We start from the raw sequence: 19,699 nt of genomic DNA on the forward strand, positions 1-19,699 counted from the left end.
GCCTCACACCCTGCAACTCCTTCCAACACCTTATTCACTAGACGCTGGAAAGAGGCAGGTGCATTTCGCATTCCAAAGGCCATGACATTATAATGGCAGAAGTTATCCGGTGTCACGAAAGCAGAGATCTCACGGGCTCGCTGGCTAAGTGGAACCTGCCAGTAGCCTTTCAAAAGATCTAACTTGGAAACAAAGGATGCAGAACCAACTTGATCAATGCAGTCATCTATGCGTGGAAGAGGATAGGAGTCAGGCTTAGTGATGGCATTTACCTTACGAAAATCGGTACAAAACTGAAATGAACCATCATGCTTCTCAACTAATAAACATGGCGAACTCCAAGCACTAGAAGTTGGTTCAGCGATGTTATGCTCTAACATATACTCTACCTCTTTACACAAGAGTTGGCGTTTAACAGGGTTTACCCTGTATGAGTGTTGCTTAATGGGGTTAGCTTGACCCACATCAATATCATGCTCAAGCACATTGGTGCAAGAAGGAACATCAGAAAACAAGGCCAAATATTGACCAATTAACTGAACAACATCAAGGCGCTCCGAAAGATTTAGATACGACAAGTGAAAGTCTAAATCAGCCAGAATTTCAGAATTTGGCAATCTGCTCTGAGCAATCTCAGAAACAGCTACACTTCCTTCTCCGGTCTCAGATGGAGCATTCAGCACAGCCAAGGCCTTGACCTCTGTAAACGCGGTTTGATTACGGTCAAAGGAAGGCTTGAGTAAATTCACATGGCACATGCGGGTTTTCCTTTTACGATCTGGAGTCTTAACCAAATAGTTACACTCACCTACTTTCCGATCAATGATATATGGACCACTATATTGAGCCTGCAATGCAGAACCCAGTATTGGTAAGAGTACAAGCACTTGGTCTCCTGAACAAAACACACAATGTTTAGCCTTTCGATCATACCAAGTCTTCATTTTCTCCTGAGCCACTTTCAAATTCTCTTTGGCCAGTTCACAGGCTCTACTAAGCCTGAAACGAAAGTTAGACACATAGTCCAAGAGGTTACTAGGAGTAGAATGCTCAACATTTAACCATTTCTCTTTTACCAATTTCAAGGGCCCCCTCACAGTATGGCCAAACACAAGCTCAGCAGGACTGAAACCAAGGGATTCCTGAACCACCTCTCTAACTGCGAAGAGTAGTAATGGAATGCCGTCATCCCAGCCTCTTTCAAACTCTTTGCAGTAGGTCTTCAACATAGTCTTGAGAGTTTGATGGAATCTCTCAAGTACCCCTTGAGACTCTGGATGATACGCAGAGGAAATGTTATGCTGAATAGACAACTGCTTCATCACCTGGGAGAAAAGGCGAGACATAAAATTCGACCCTTGATCAGACTGAACAACTCTCGGTAGTCCAAACAGTGTAAAAAACTTAATAAGGGCCTTGGAAATGGCAGAGGCTGTGACCTTCCGCAAAGGGACAGCTTCAGGAAATCTAGTGGCAGCACACATAATTGTGAGAAGATACTGATTACCTGACTTGGTACGGGGAAGAGGTCCAACACAATCAATCACAACATGCTCAAACGGTTCTCCAATGGCAGGAATAGGATGCAGTGGAGCTGCAGGAATACACTGGTTAGGTTTACCTACAACCTGACAAATATGACATGACCTACAATACTGAGCCACATCAGACCTCACCCCAGGCCAGAAAAAATGCTTTAACACACGATCCAAAGTCTTCCTGACACCCAAGTGGCCAGGCAGGCAATGATCATGGGCAAGATACAATATGTCAGATCGATAAACTTCAGGAACCACTACTTGAAAAACACTACTCCAGTCATCCTCACATGAGATTTTTGGATCTGTCCACTTCCTCATCAAAACCCCATCACTAACAAAATAGCCAGAAGCAACATTCAATAGTACTTCATCGGACACTACATCTTCCAACATCGGTGACAAAGTGGGATCTTGTTGTTGCTCAAGGATTAACTCTTCCCGAGATGGAAACATCTTTCCACCCCCTGCCAAGTTGAGGTCACCATGGGCCATGAAGGTATCATAAAGTGGAATCACAGATTTACTGTCGGAAGGTTTATCATCAGCATGCCTCTTAGCCGACATTGCACGAGTAATTGCACAAACAGGAAAAGTTTCTGGAAATGCCAAACTCAAGTTCATCTGGACCATCTGACTTGAGGACAGTAGAGGATACTTCAGGAACAGTTAGCACTTTCCCACCAGCTAAATCATTTCCTAGAATAAAGGACACACCGTCTATGGGAATCTGGGAACAAAGTGCAACAACAACATTCCCAGAGATTAAATCTGACTGGAAATTAATGCTGTGCAAAGGCATAGATAAAAAACCTCCACCAAACCCTTTCACAATTACCTCTGAACCTTGATCTGACTTTTCATTGAAGGACAAGACATCACGTAGAATCACAGACTGAAAAGCTCCAGTATCTCTCCAGATCTTGATAGCCTGCCTGTTTTCAGGATCGGAAGACAAACACACAAAACCATCCATCAAGAATGATGATGAGCCAGCCAACTCATCTTTCTTGCATGAAACATTAGCAACTGAAGATGCTAGAGGAAGACTTGGCACAGGACTTACAAATGCTAAAGTTTTTGCGGATTTCTATTTCTTACTTAGAACAGGACAGTCTGCGATAAGATGACCTGGTCTCTTACAATAAAAACAAGCCCTCTCTGTAATCAAACCATCAATATTCGTTTTATTGGCAGGTGATGAGGCAAAGGGCACAGACTTTACAAACCGAGACCTATTATGCCTACTCTGGATCTGAACCTCAGTTTGTCTGTCACCAAATTTTACCTTATGGGTTAAGACTAACTCATCTGCCAAGATTGCAGCTTGTTCTAAAGTCACTGCCTTCTGCTCATTCAAATAAACAGACACTACATCAGGCAAACAGTTTTAAATTCTTCAAGCAAAATGAGCTGTCAGAGAGGATAGAGGGCAGCACTCGTCAAACTGACAGTTTTATTGCCCTCGAAGCCACGCCCCTTTTGACCGTGGGAATTTTCCCACGCTAGCTCCTCCCCCTTATGGGATGGTGTATGTACACCATGGGAAAATTGGACATGTGTAACCCCCTTATGGTTTGAACATCTGAAGCGTGGGAATTTTCCCACGCTTGCTCCTCCCCTTATGGATGATGTATGTACACCATGGGAAAATTGGACATGTGTAACGCCCCTTATGGTTTGAACATCTGAAGCGTGGGAAAATTTCCCCAACGCACAGAAGTTCTAAGTGGTGTTAACTTTTTTAAAGAAATGTATAATAAAGACAGAGTCAGAGATGATATCAGTGTTTTTTTATTTTATTAAAGAAGACGTAATTTCATTACATATGAAATCTTTTATCACTTTTAAAACGTTAAAGCATCGATAAGTTTAAATTGCATTTTTTCTCTAAAGTTGTCCAAAAAAAGAGTTAGTGTTATTTTAAGATGTCAAGACATTTTAAAGATGTAAAGAAATCAATAATTTACACAAAACCAAATGTGTGTATTCAGATTTGGAAAAAAAAAAAAAACTATTGCATTTACATAAAACACAAAATTAGTTTCAAACTGTTACATCAAACACAAACTACAAACAACTTGTTAAAAAGACTAAGGTTTTTTTACATACCGTTTGTTTTAAATATACACAAAAGTGTCTCCTTCACCTCTCATGGAGGAAAGTAAAAACCTGCGTCCAGTCCTGCCGGAGTTGTGAATCGAATGACGTTGTGTTGACCCTGCAGAGAGACAGACGCAGACTCCTCCCCTACCCCGCCCACACCACGTGACCACCGTGGGAAAAACTAAATTACCTTTGGTTCTCCGTGGACAAAAACGCGTCCACTCACTTCAAAGTTTAACTTAGAAATGACCGGTCAAACAGGATGCAGCGGCTCAAACAGACCACACCCACTAACACTCCCCTCTCAAACCTGAGAGGTTAATTCAAATTAAAGGGGTGGGGAAAAATGACGCTGATGATGACATCACTCCCTGAAGCAGGTGTACATAAAATAAAAAAAAGCAGGTGATCAAATAGTAGTTGTGGTTATTGGAAATCAGATAATCTACAATGGCTATGGCATCACCCTTAAAAACTCCCGAAAGAAGGATTACAGAGGCTATGAAGGATTTGACTTTAGCTCCACGAAAAAAACGAGGATCACGCGGACCGTGTTTAACACGATTTCTTCACGAGCTGGAGGATCGCGTGGAATATACCTTTCACTTATCTGGAGGACGCGCGTGTACGTATGCTTATGAGAAACACCACAGAGATATCAGACTGGCTAACGTGGATTATGATGAGAGATTCATTACAAATTCAAGAACGGATCCTGATCTGATATTTGGCGAAACGGATTGGATTTTATTTTATTCGAAGGTCTGGCCAGACTTGAAGGACGAAGCGGACGTCCCACTGTTCATCGCGGAGTGGGCTGGAACTGAAATATGTACCAGGACTAGATACCGAATTCTGGCGGACCAGATTAATAAATATCCCGAGGATTACATCTATATTCTTTCCAGTGATTTTGGAAAAAACGCACCTGAAGCCCGCTGGCCAATTTCGGAGGATGAACACCTGAAATTTTATGATTTAAAATTCATGTTTCAGTGGAAAGATTTATCTGTGATGGAGGATATTTTTTCTAAAATCAATCAACTCTTCAAATGGACCGATGCGTACGACCGCTATAACAGCATGAAAACAAAATTGTTCCACCCTGAGTGGGCCACACCTAGTAGGAGGGGTGTCTACTTAACTCCACCTACTCAATACAAGCATTCAAAAGCCCTCTCCCCAAAGACTCTCCCTCATTCAAACCCCAGCGATGTCTCAACAAAGTGATACCGCCTCCTCTTCTTCATCTCAACTGTTTGGGAAAATTCTGGTGGATTTACAAAAAAATGGATTATTGCCTGGAGTAAATGGATTACCGCAGAAAACCATTGAATGGATAAATAAATTCTGCACTGAACTTGGATATCATAATTTGACTTTCCTTACAAAACATGGATTTGTAACACCTGTGGTGGATTATGACGCGCCAGACACAACCTGCGACGTGATGGACGGCTGTCTCGGGGAGACAGGTCACCGGATTATCAAGGCTATTTTGGCTGTCATTCTGGAAAATTTGATCGACAAACGGATGAAGAAAGACTGTGACGGATGTACTGTGGACCACCCTTCACAAACGAGACATAGTTGCTTGTTTGAACCCTCTGCTTATTATTTCTTCGGATGTTTTGAAGAAATAAGACTGAAAATCCTCACGCCTGACCTGAAAAACATTTTGGCTGGAGCTTTACGTAATTATGGAGCCAGGCCCGATCTACAGAGGATCCTAGGTGCTGTTGAGGTCATTTTATTCGACCTAAGAGATGAGATGTACATCGTGGAGCAATTATCTTCCATCCGTGAGAAATTGATTGATGAATCATGCGAGGAGATCATTTACACAGCTGTGGATAACTGGAAACGTGCCGTTGCAGAAAACCCTGAAAAAGCCTGAATCAGCTGAACACCACTGAAGACCACTAAAATCTACTAAAAACCTGAATCCACTGAAAACAACTGAAAATGGGGAACTTGTGTTGTACCGCTCGGATTACAAAATATTTCTTTAAATCACGTGTTAAATATGGAATATCTAACCTACTCCACAGGATTATCCGGAATAATTGGATTACAAATACCAACACAAGCCCTGATGAAAAACGACTAATGGAATTAATGGACGACGTGCGGGGATTATCGAATGGCTGGAATGACATGGTAAACATCTCTGTAAACTGTGACAACACAACCTATGCCATTATCAAAAACGTTCTCAATCAAATGTCTGAAAACCAGAACACTCTTAGAATAGGAGATATACTTTGTATTTGTACGTATGTAACTGATGTTTGTAGTTTTTTAGCTAATGAAGATCCGGATGTATGTAATATTATAGATTTTTTAGTCGAATACATTTTGGAGAAGAATTTTGAAATGTCTGTGAAATTAAATTTTTTGTTTTACGGGATATAATTAATATTACACATGTTTGTGACTTTATATTGTGAAAATAAAAATCTTTGTTGTTTGGAAAATAAAAAAAATGTTGTGACTTTATATTGTGAAAATTAAAAAAAATGTTGTGACTATATTGTGAAAATTAAAAATTTTTGTGACTTTATATTGTGAAAATAAAAAATGTTGTCTGAAAAATAAAAATGTTGTGACTTTATATTGTGAAAATAAAAAATCTTTGTTTGGAAAATAAAAATGTTGTGACTTTATATTGTGAAAATAAAAAAATCTTTTAATTCTGAACAAATTTGTAACTTGACTCATTATTGACTGAGACTCGCAGCGTTAACATGGCAGAACTAATGAAGAAAATATATTACGATCCTGCCAATTCTGGAGCTTTGGGAGGTAAAAATAGATTAAAACAAGCTGTATTAGAACAACACGGTGTAAGTTTATCTGATAATGAAGTGTCCAGGTGGCTTTGTAGTCAAGATACATACACTCTCCATCGAACTGCACCAATAAAATATAAGCGTAACCGTGTGATGGTTTATGGGAAAGACCAACAATTTCAGGCCGATCTAGTCGATATGTCTGCGTACGCTAAAGAGAATGATAATATTAAATATATTTTAACTATCATTGATATTTTCTCAAAATATGCCTGGACAAGGCTTTTACGAAATAAATCTGCTTCTGAAGTGACAAAAGCATTTTTGTCTGTTTTGAAAGAGGGACGAATACCTATCAAACTACAGACCGATAAGGGGACAGAGTTTTTCAATAAACCTTTTCAACAGATGATGAAAAAATATAATATAACACATTTTGCAACCGCTTCTGAATTAAAAGCGAGTGTGGTCGAAAGGTTTAATAGAACTTTAAAGGGGCGAATGTGGAGATATCTTACATCGATAAATTCCAAACGTTACTGTGATATTTTGCAAGATTTGACAGAGGGGTATAATTCCAGTTATCACAAGTCCATAAAAATGTGACCCTTGGACGTGAATAAAGAAAACGAACCCGTTGTGTTCAACAATTTATACGGGAAAATACGTAAAGAGACGGCGGCCTTTAAATTCTCAGTCGGTGACGTGGTAAGAATATCTAAAGTGCGGAATATATTTACCAAAGGATATGAGCAGAACTATACCGAGGAATACTTTACTATAGCTTCCTGTATACCCAGGGAAGTAGCGATGTATAAATTACAGGACTATGATGGGGAGATAATACAGGGGTTTTTTTACGAAAAAGAACTCCAAAAAATTATTGTGAGTGATGATAAATCGTTTAAGGTCGAGAAAATTCTCGATAAAAAACGCCGTGGAAAAGTCTCATACGTTTTGGTGAAATGGTTTGGGTGGCCGTCAAAATTCAACAGTTGGATTCGTGAAAAACACGTGATTGATCTACAAGCTCCCTTAAAGGGCTAGCGTGAGAGACAGACGTTGTCATTTATGCAAAGTATCCATGATGTCAGAGGAGGGGTTCTACGTCACGCTCCCCTGCAATGCATCCGGGGATGTTTACCCCGAGAATCGCATATCTAATTACAGAACTAGACTGGCAAAAGCCATACATTTAAAAGGATTATGGGAAGTGGCCCTGGTTGAGTTTCACTACCCTAAAACCTGGTACACTTTCAACGAGGAAGACGCTGGTTTTACTTTTGAATGCGAGGAATGTTTGAAAGAGGATGAGCGTAAACCGCGGGGTGATGTTAATATCCAAACTTTCCGGAAAGCCCTAAAAATATCTACGGACCATAATAATATAAAATACGGTTATTTTGAGGATATTTCAGCATTACTTAAGGAAATAAACGCAACTCTTCCATCACGGGTACATCTAGGCTACGATCATATAAAAAATAAGGTGTTTCTGAAAACATCTCAGAAAGCATCTCTAACATTTCACGGAAAGCTAGCCGTCATTCTAGGATTAAAACCCGGTGTTTCTATAGAAAATGCAAACACTTCGGATGAACACCAGGGTGTGAGGAGCATCATATACGCACCATTCCAGGCAGATATAAGTGGAGGGTTTTATACATTATTTGTATACATAGATATAATAGAATATCAATCAGTGGGGAACGCATATGTCCCCTTATTAGAGGCGGTACATATTGAACCGAACACTAGGACATCAGTCAGCGTAAGATACGACAAATCTCATTACGTGCGTCTTAATAAAAACTATATATCAGATATTGAAATTGAGATTAAAGACGATCAAAATAAAGACGTGCGATTCACCTACGGAAAAGTTGTGACGAAGCTACACTTTAGACCGGTGAGAAAACATTTGTTTTAAAAAAATGGCTTATCTCACTCCGTACCAAGAAGACCCTCACCGCTACATATCATATTACCAAGCACAAAGTGGTGGGTCCATCCAAGGTTTTAGCGGGACGGGGGTCATGTATGGTTCTGGTTTCGGATCAGGAATCTGGGGTTTGTTCCGTGGATTATACCGTATGGCAGTTCCATTTCTAAGGAGGGGTTTTAGTATAGCAAAACCCCACATAAAAGCTGCAGCAAAAAACATAGTAAGCGATGTGGTTACGAGCGCGCTATCAAGGTCATATAATAATAAAGATAACACCGAAGGACAGAGCGGTCACGGGTTCATGGTCATGCAGCGAAAAGGCTTGAAACCACCAGGGACCCGTATGAGGAGAGGGCGTGGTCACGCCATAAAGAAGACTAGACGCAACGTCAAGAAATCCTCAGTTGCAAAAATCAGACGAAGTCGCAAGAAGACTGTGAAAAGATCTACAAGTTTGAAAAGACGAACCAATACTATTTTCTAAATCATGTCGCTGATTCATAGTATGTCGGACGAGTGCATCAAATCAGAATTGGACATTTTTACCCTTCCTTTAACGCAGACATCTATTGAAAAATACACTTATGTGGAAATCCCGCCTGTGGCAGCTATTAATGATTCTTCGCCGATTTAATTTTTCATCGCGGGGACTGGCGAAGATTACACAGATTTGAATAACACATTGTTATATACACGTGTCAAAATAACTCTGCCAGATGGAACTGATATACCCCAAGGAGCCCCGGTGGGTTTGATCAACTACCCGTCTTCGACGATATTCTCACAGGTCGATGTCTCCCTCGGAGATCGACTAGTGTCACAATCGTCCAATACGTATCCGTACAGATGTATTCTTGAGATGCTCACTAATTATGGAAAAGAGACCCTGGAGAATAACTTTTCAGGCGGATTGTTTTACAAAGATACAGCCGGTCATATGGATGATACAAATCCAGCTGGTAGTAATGCAGGTTTAACGAAAAGATCTGTTTTCACAGAGGGGAGCAATGACGTGGAATTGCTCGGTCCAATACACAGCGATATATTTTTTCAGCCGAAATTACTATTGAACGCTGTCGATATTCGTATTCGTTTAACTAGAGCGAAAGACGCGTTCTGTCTTATGCGTGGGGACGCGATCGATTATAAACTAAAAATAATCTCAGCTTCTCTTTTTATCAAGAGAGTGTCAGTTTCCCCCTCCCTCCGCTTGGGGCACGCTCAAGCCTTACTGTCAGCCACGGCTAAATATCCTATTGACAGAGTTTGCGTGAAGAACTTCTCCATACCGACAGGGGCGCGCGTCTCAAACCATGAAAATATCTTCCTCGGCACATTGCCGAAATCCATCATTATAGCGATGACGGATAATTCTGCTTTCACAGGTGCATACGATAAAAACCCCTTTGCCTTTAAACACTTTAATTTAGAATATCTTTCCTTGAGCTCAGACGGGGTTAACGTCCCGAATCGTCCCTTTCAGCCGGAATTTAATTTAGCAAATGCCGTTAGAGAATTTTATCAATTGATTTCCGCAACCGGAAGACATCTGAAAAATATACCATTGAGTATCAACAGAGAGGATTTTCTGAACGGGTATACGCTTTTCGCCTTTAACCTTAGCCCGGATGATGAGTGTGGGAGCCATGTGTCATTGATTAAATCAGGAAATATTAGATTAGAAGCACGGTTTAGAGAACCTCTAGAACACACCGTAAATATTCTGATTTATGCAACGTACGATTCTCTCCTGGAAATATCTCATCGGAGACAGGTGCTAGCAGAGCACTATTAAAGGGCTTGAAATGAATACGATCGAGCTGACGGAAATTATGGATGCCATAGCGTGTAATGTAAATTTTTTAGGAGTACTCCCCTCCGACCATCTCCCCAAAGAAACTTTGAAAAATGTACCTGCTCTACTAATTTGTAATACTGATCCATCGGATGAACCGGGACATCACTGGTTAGCTATGTACATAGATCGAGACGGACTCGCTTGTTTTTTTGACAGCTTCGGGAATCCTCTGGATTCAGATTTTTTTCCTTCATCCATTAGCGACTTTCTAAGAAACAATTCTACACAAGTTCATCATTCTATCAGACAAGTCCAAGATTTTACGTCAGTCACCTGTGGGGAGCATTGTTTATTTTTTCTATATCATATTTCACGAGGTGTTGAGTATGAAAATATAATGGAATTTTACCATAACGATAATCTGTTAAGAAATGATGCTATGGTCTCTCTTTTTGTGAAAACATTGAAACCCAGTGTTTGCAATAATAAAAGATTTAAATGTATCCAATGTGTACAGTCTGGTAAAATGTTCCAGTCTTATTAATTCCTGTGTAATGAATAAATAAAGAATATGTATATGAAATGAAATGAATAAACCAGTCATAAACAACTGAATAATTTCGTTTTTCCTTCTTTATTTAACATCAAAAACAATAAAACCAATACATCAGATACAGGTTGCATACAATATGTTGTACAATAACATACACAACAATATTTTGTAAACAAAAACAATCTCATTACATATCATTGTTAAAAATCCAACCATTGTTTTACATCTAGCCTGGGTGAATTAAATACATCTTCATCGGGGACGTATGGGTGTCTCTGCCTGTGTTGTTTTTTCAAAGACTTAGGTGCAGCACCAGAGTCATCCGCCTGGGTTTTTCTTTTAACCGATTCAATCATTCGCCTTAGATTGTGATTGGTTATAGTCGAATAAGGAATCTTTAATGCCCCAAATGCATCCACAAACTCATGCCAGCCTACAGGGCGTCGGTTCTCATGCATCATCTGTGGTGATGTTATGCTCTTTATCAGATCAAATATATGGGACCCGGGAAGGATTTTGCCTTTGTGAACAAATTCTCCGTCAACTGTCCATGAAGACAAGTGTTTGGCTTTGGACATTTTATCCATAATATATTTCACATTTTTTAAGCTTCTCTGAGGAATATTGGCTAAAACTTCTGACACGATTGCGTCATCACTGACGTCATCATTCTTAAGTTCAGGGATGTGGGAGGTGGCAGGTGTCTCATGTTCCGCTAGTGTAAGAGTTAGAGAGTTACTTTCTATATCCCCGTGTTTTACCACGCTCAAGAATCGTTGTAGAACATTAGTGTAGAGTTTGGTTTTTTCGTAAGTGTTCAAATCATGTCTCTGTAATATTTTTCTAATTGATGAATCCAAATCATTCTCCACAGTCGATTGGATATTCTCATGAGCCGGTGTGCTTCTTAGTTTATCCAGCTGATGTTTTGGCACAAGATATAATTTCTCGGTATGTTGCATTTTTTTTCCTCTTCAGTTTCTAGTTATTAGACTAGTTATGAATGGGAGAGCCACACTGAGGAGGGGAAGCAAAAACCCCCCTTTTTGATTAATCATATGTCTCTTCCTGCTAATATTGATCTTTTTATTCGCTACATACTTGATTTCATTTCTTCTTCTTTTTAAAACCCTGTGCTGTTTCACAGTTAGAGGGATCTTTCCATGAAGAATATTGAGAGCTACTTCACATAGAGCTAATATCAACTCGTCTGGGGAAGAGTGAAGAATAACACGCCGCTGCTTAGGCGAGCTCTTGTATAATAACTTTAAGAGATAGAGGTTTCTGGAAAGCCTTCCGCTCATTGTTACTTTTGAACGTACACCACCGGGTAGTCTGACAGCAAATCCGTTCTGAGGCGAAATTTTTCAGGCGTCTGTGCTTTATAATCTATTAATAAGTAGCCGTAAGGACGCTCGGTTGAATCCTGATAGGCTTCGATAAAAAACTTTGTATTCCCCGGATACATCTGCCTCCCTAAAACACCAATCTGTTGTTTATCACGCGGGTTTTTAAATATTATTAAATAATTTGTATTGAGACCTATCGTTCTGGTAGATTTACCCTGGAAAAACAGATTCTGTATTAACAAAAGACAGCTAATCTTATTATGATGTATATATTGTGTAAAAATCTTTTCCACCTCAGCGTTAGAAGCGGCTAAAGTCATAACGTCGTCCAACACGAGAAGCGAAGTTTTACCAGAAGGAAATAAGGATCCATCGACCAATGTCTTTGGTATGCCTTCAATGAATTTAATATCAAAACTATGTAACATTTCATCATACATCGGCTGCCAGGATGTATACACGTACACAAAATTATCAAACTTGACAGAACACATTTTTTCTGAATTATACATCAGAGTCTTCACAAAAAAAGTCTTTCCGCTAGTGGAGGGACCGGCGACAATTGCTGAAAACGGGTGTTTTAACCTCGAGTCGAACACATCTGTTTCACACATATTTTCAAAAATATGACTAGAACCCGTAAGGCAGCGTTGTAAAGTCTGGTTGAAGCACACGCTTGTAATACACCACTGAGATTTTTTTCAGATGTGATCTGTTAGATAAGGTGAGGTGATGTTTGTTGCGAATAATACTGTGTGTGTGTGTGCTGACAGGTGCAACTTGTCACCTGTCTCAACATAACCACGCACAAGGGCAGTGAGACTGTCTAACGTCACTATTTCAGCGTTCTCTGCTGTTAACGTGATTCCTTTAGCTTTGAGACATGAACGGCCCTTGTTTGTTTTAAAAGCATAAGATTTCGGACCGGACGAAACGAATTGAATAATATGTTCGTCAGAATCTAACTCGCTCGTTAGCTGTCCTAAATACGGACCCGTCTCAGGGACCCAATCCTCGGGTTTTGAAACAAAAACAACGGAATCTGTATCGACATACAGAACACGTCGCCCTAATTTATCCAAAAGACTGTAGAGGGCTAAACGAGCATACGCAGTGGTAAAAGCCCCGATGAAAATGTTAACATCGCGTGTGGGGCAGGGGTCTTGAGTAGGAGAACTCCATTGAATTAATCCCACCGTTTCAGATACGAAGGAGAAGTGACGTAATACGTGTGCGCGACTGAATAAAAGGTTGCTGAACTCTTGTGAGTCTGTCAGAAGCTCAGTGTGTGGTAGGTGAGATCTGAGACAAAACCTACCCCAGAGCGTATTTAAAATTAGTTTCGCTATGGATCTTTTTGCAGAATTATGATTTATTTTAGAAGGATCCAACTGAATCCCCTCCTTATCGAGATAATCAGATACGTAAGATTGTTTTTCGCTCTCTGTCACTACATTGACAGGGTAGCCCGAGGCTTCCTGTTTTAGTTTGAGGAACGTTTTGACATAGTCTCTGAACAATGTGTCAGATGTCTCTGGAAAATGCCAGATCTCGTGTATTTTCACCACGCGATAATCGTGTTGAATAGCTTTCTCGAGCTCGACACTCACCCATGTCCCTGTAATAGCACGAAGATCATCGCCGTGAGTGCATTGTGTGTCGTGGATCTGTTGCTCGGCACATGATCTGCAAAGAGGAAACATCAACTTCCCTCCGCACCTGTAAGGTAAAACTGGATGGTACAGTCCACGCGGGGGGAGAACTATCGCTTTTATGAGACCAAAATAATTCTCTATCGGCTCAAAATCCTTGAAAAGAATTTTGGGGTGCCCTACAGGATAGGTTTTAGTAGACTGAACGTACGGATAGAGAGAAGTGAAATCAAAATAATCGATTCTCTCATCTTCAGCTACTCTGTGATAGAGTTTGAACGCATTCGTTCTACCCCCATAAAGCGCGTCACGTGGGTAGAGCCGGGTGGGGGGGTGGTAGGTACGTGTGAACTGTATGACGTCAGGGTCTCTTTGTTTCAGCTCATCCCATTCACACTCCCACATAGTGATGACGCGCATGCCATACACTCTCCGGAGAGTGTCCAGTTTACTCTCACACTGTCTCCTTAGATCACCAAAAGAGACTTTTGATAACGGATTTATTTCGTATGATTTAAAGCGACAATAATGTCCGTGGAAAAAGCAACCCATGAACTCCAGAGCTGTTTTAATACCGTCAGAAGTTTCATAATATCCGTCGATATGATATGGCCCAACCTGCCGCTCGCCATAATTTAATGCGTGTTGTACCTCCACGTTTTGACTCGTCTTGATATACTCAAGCCATTGGATGGATGCGTTTGAAAATGTCTTAAACTGATTAATATAGGCGTGACTATGTGTAAGCGCTAACGTGTCACGCGAAAGTAAATTTGTTTTGAAAGTTTTCATACACACGCCGGGTAATGTAATTGATCTAAACGGATCAATGTTTGTGAAATTGATAAATTCAGCTCTGTATCTCACACATGCGTCGCGTAGTATAACAACATCATTTTTACAGTAGAAGGCGAGCTCTTTTTTAAAATCAAAGATCTCACGGGATACATCTTCGTACCATGTGTCAAAAGTGACACGTTCGCTCTGGCTCATGGCCTCGTAGCCGTAAAACTCCTTTGGAGGATAGGGGCCGATATATGCTGCATTTTCCGGTTTATTAAAGAGGTGAGGAAAGTGACCCTTGCTTCGTTCCTCCAAGTTAAGGGCTGCTGGTATTTTTGCTAGTTTAAAAGGGATAAATTGCCACGAATCGATGAAACGTAGTTTAAACGTAGTATCATACATATATAGAATTCTACAACCCTGTAGAATGAGTTTTGGAGTTAAGCCCTCTCCAACAAGGTAATTGACAATTAAATAGTTATCAAACCCTGATGAATTGTGAGCTATAAATGTATAGCCTTCATATTTCGGCCGTCTATAATGTCTAATTAGAGCAGCGGCGCAGTCTTGCCCTCCGGCTTCAAACGTCTCTCCTCCCTGACTGATGGCACAAACATAATTTGCTATATGTTTTCCATCTTGAACGAATGTTTCAAAATCATAATAAATGTATTTTTCATTGTACTGTTCAGGTTTTAGAGGTTGAATGTAACACTCGTGAGTCCCTTCACTCGCCAAAATTTCACAACAATGTATGCAATACTCTGGAGAGCATTTATGAGGTTTTTTATTTTTCTCATCATTATGCGAAGGTCTATACACGACGTGGCATTTTGAACAAAATTTCACAGATTTACACTGAGATCTTTCATCGCGGGCCTGTGGTTTTTTATGTGATTCGTAACAAAAACTGTTTCTACAGAATCTCAGGCATTCTGCACATTGTCTTGTTCTGGTCGTATACGAACGACACTCGGATGTCATACATATTTTACAAACGAACTGACACTCGTGTGTTTTTCTATCTTTATGGCCTCTAAAACAGTACTCGCAGACGTACGACGCTCCTATAAATCCGGTTAAATTTTTTATGAGATGAAAATGTCCCTCGTGCAGAAATAGATGGACTGTTTTTGCGTGTAATTCGTCTGTGTTTTTGTGTACCACCAACGCCCCAGAAGGATCCCTGTAAAAAACTACAATTTTTATGTCTAATTTATCTTCAAAAACAGATAAATTATGAAGACCTATCTGCTCGTGTGTCTTAAACCCACATCCTGTGTGAATATCCATCGCAGGTGCGTGCAATTCTTGATCTGTGAATTTGGGATTGAGGAAATATGCTAGACAGTAACTCAAACACATTTCGTTATCGATATTAATCGGACTAAATAACTGCATTTTATTCCTACTAATACTCTCGCTGATAGCTATGTCAGTAATCTTCCTCCTCGGTCCACTCCCTGTTTTATCTCGCACGATCGATATCTGTAATGTTAAAGTTGCATCACCGGCCACATCATTATTACTCTGTGCAGCTTGTTCAATCTGATTTATGAATATTGAAGGGTCATGGTTATTATCGGGAGTTAATACTGCATTTACAGACCCCGGTAAACTCTCGCCAGCAAGCGCTATGTTTATGAAACCTCTTTCACCAGCCAGCTGTTGTGAAAAGACAATCGTATCGTTAAGAATGGTATGAAGATGTGAATTATATTCTATAAAGTCAGTGGTCTGTATTTGACTGAGATCTAACGATCTCTGTAACTCTACACCATTAAAACGCGGGCGTGGTGTTATTGTGAAGTCACCTATAACACCCCCTGAAGTCATTAGCGCATCTATCTCCGTACGACTTAACTCCGCGGGTTGCCTTTCACCTCCCTCCATCCCACCTGTTTGTACACTCTCATCTGCATCATTCAGTGCCATCCAATCTTGTTGTTCGGATATAATATTATCCAATCTTTCCGTATTAGACAAATCATCAGTATCTAAAGCTCTCAATTGTTGATGTATCAGGAGCTGCAACCTCTTGTTATTCTCATCAGCAGGTCTTAATCTCGACCGAATTATTTGATCAGACTCTGACTCCACTCTTACTCTTTTAGAAGACATTTTAATTGTATGAAACAGAACAGTAAATATAAAACACAATGTTACTAACGTGTATAACAAAATTACATAAAATTAGATAAAACAATAATAGAGAAAATAATAGAGAAAATAACACCCAAACGAATTTAAAAACAAATAATAGAGAAAATAACACCCAAACGAATTTAAAAACAAATAATAGAGAAAATGAAATAAAAAACAATAATATCCAAAACACTTATGAAGGTCTACCCGCCGACTGTCTCTGGATAATATTTAATCTTTCAGAGACTAGTGCCAGCGCTGTGATCAGCATCGATTGATCGTTTCTCACCTCTGATAACTCTCGTTGAGCTGATGACAGATCATTTCGTAATTGTCTATTTTCTTCGAGCAGACGGGCTTGACCGTTGGATAAGTATTCAACCGCACTTCTTAAGTCGGCGCTGTGCTGAGTCTGTGTGTCAATTACTCCGTGTAGAAGTTGCACAGTACCCCTCTGGCCTTCTTCAACAATATCCGCAGTTTGGTGAAAGGTGAGCGGTAGTGTTGCGATTTCCAAAACACGTTGAAAGTTTCTGTTTGCTGCGCGCAAAGTGGCGTAACTCAAACCTTGTAGTTCTCCAACGTTAAACAGAGGTCTGAAGGGATGGTCATTTCGTTCATCTACCTCGCTGCTATCTGACGAATCCCGTTCAGAATTTATAGTCTTTAGAACCGAAGCTTGAGATTCTAAAAAATCCTGTAAACCATTTTCGTTTTCGTCTTGGTTGTCTTCTAGAGTAAAAAAAAAAACACACAAAAAACATAATTAACTTATTTAATTATTAGATTTTATTTAATATAGATGACATATAATGAAACAAGAAATATATCTTACCGTCTTCCGAAGAAATTGGACTCTCATGAGAATATTTCTGGAATCGTTTCTTACAACAAGATGTAGAGGTAACAAATGGACTCTCAGGAGTTTCTTCTAAAAAACAATATCATATTATTTTAAAATTCAGTGAGTAAAAATATTATGATTAGACAAAAATAGTTTTTTACTTACTGTCATCCGGATAGTTTAATTCTTCTCCATAAATTTCCCTCAACCGTTTAACTCCTCGATGTGACCCGTTGTCTGTGGAGGCAGTATCTCTCTGTTCCACCTGTTGATCGTACGGGGTGGGACATGGTGTTACATCTTCGTAGGCTGGAGTTTGAGCAGTAGCCAATGGGGACATTGGTTGGTCCGGCGGGTGTATGATGGCTTGGGGGAGTATATCGCCTGTGAATTCTGTTGAAATATATACATAAGAGTTGAGTTTTCTTCAGAAAAAAGAAAAAAAGATAATTAGAAGGGATTGTAAAATATATTCCATACCCTCTAAAAAATCATCGAGGGATATACCGTCGGGAAATGATGCATCATCTACGGATAAAAAAAAACATTTATTAAGATATCTTTTCAATTTGTATCATTTATAATTTATGTTGAAAAATACTTACATAGATCATTCAGAACTTTCGCTAGATCGGCATCAAAATATTCCTCCGGTAAAGCCTCTTCTCCTTCATGATGATTTGAAGACATGATAGATTAAGAGTAGCCTAAGTTAGCGTATTCTGTCCTCACTCCTTCGGTGTTAAAGGTATGAATTAATTCTCCTTCTTTTAAACCTTTGTACGAAGTGTTTAAAAAACACATTTTTCCCGCTTCATTTTCAAAAGCAACCACCTTTAACACAGCGTGAATTCAACATCGTGAGGGGACGAGTAGTAAAAACATGTGTTTGTTGAGATACCAGCTTAATAAAAAACGAATTATCGTAATAAAAACATAAAACCGAACGCTATCCCGGAGCTAGGCTTACTCAGTCACGACAAAGGCCTGTGTGTGTGTGTGAGTGTGTGTGTGTGTGTGTACGTGTGTAGGGATTTCGTGTTATAGTTGAGATGATATTAAAACTATATGGTCTAAAGTTTTAAATAGATCAACTTTATCTCCGATCTTTAGACAATAATCAGAAGTAGGCTACTATTTCAACGCGTCCTTTTTATGCAGGCCTTTTGGAGAGATGGGGGAGCTCGCAGGGAGGGAGGGAGGGAGGGGGAATTCCCCTGAGTGATGTCATCATCACCGTCATTTTTACGCATCCCCTAAAATTTGAATTAACCTCTCAGGTTTGAGAGGGGAGTGTTAGTGGGTGTGGTCTGTTTGAGCCGCTGCATCCTGTTTGACCGGTCATTTCTAAGTTAAACTTTGAAGTGAGTGGACGCGTTTTTGTCCACGGAGAACCAAAGGTAATTTAGTTTTTCCCACGGTGGTCACGTGGTGTGGGCGGGGTAGGGGAGGAGTCTGCGTCTGTCTCTCTGCAGGGTCAACACAACGTCATTCGATTCACAACTCCGGCAGGACTGGACGCAGGTTTTTACTTTCCTCCATGAGAGGTGAAGGAGACACTTTTGTGTATATTTAAAACAAACGGTATGTAAAAAAACCTTAGTCTTTTTAACAAGTTGTTTGTAGTTTGTGTTTGATGTAACAGTTTGAAACTAATTTTGTGTTTTATGTAAATGCAATAGTTTTTTTTTTTTTTTCAAATCTGAATACACACATTTGGTTTTGTGTAAATTATTGATTTCTTTACATCTTTAAAATGTCTTGACATCTTAAAATAACACTAACTCTTTTTTTGGACAACTTTAGAGAAAAAATGCAATTTAAACTTATCGATGCTTTAACGTTTTAAAAGTGATAAAAGATTTCATATGTAATGAAATTACGTCTTCTTTAATAAAATAAAAAAACACTGATATCATCTCTGACTCTGTCTTTATTATACATTTCTTTAAAAAAGTTAACACCACTTAGAACTTCTGTGCGTTGGGGAAATTTTCCCACGCTTCAGATGTTCAAACCATAAGGGGCGTTACACATGTCCAATTTTCCCATGGTGTACATACATCATCCATAAGGGGAGGAGCTAGCGTGGGAAAATTCCCACGCTTCAGATGTTCAAACCATAAGGGGGTTACACATGTCCAATTTTCCCATGGTGTACATACACCATCCCATAAGGGGGAGGAGCTAGCGT

The sequence above is a fragment of the Gobio gobio genome, assembly GCF_949357685.1.
Source record: "Gobio gobio genome assembly, chromosome: 13".
Lineage (NCBI taxonomy): Eukaryota > Metazoa > Chordata > Actinopteri > Cypriniformes > Gobionidae > Gobio > Gobio gobio.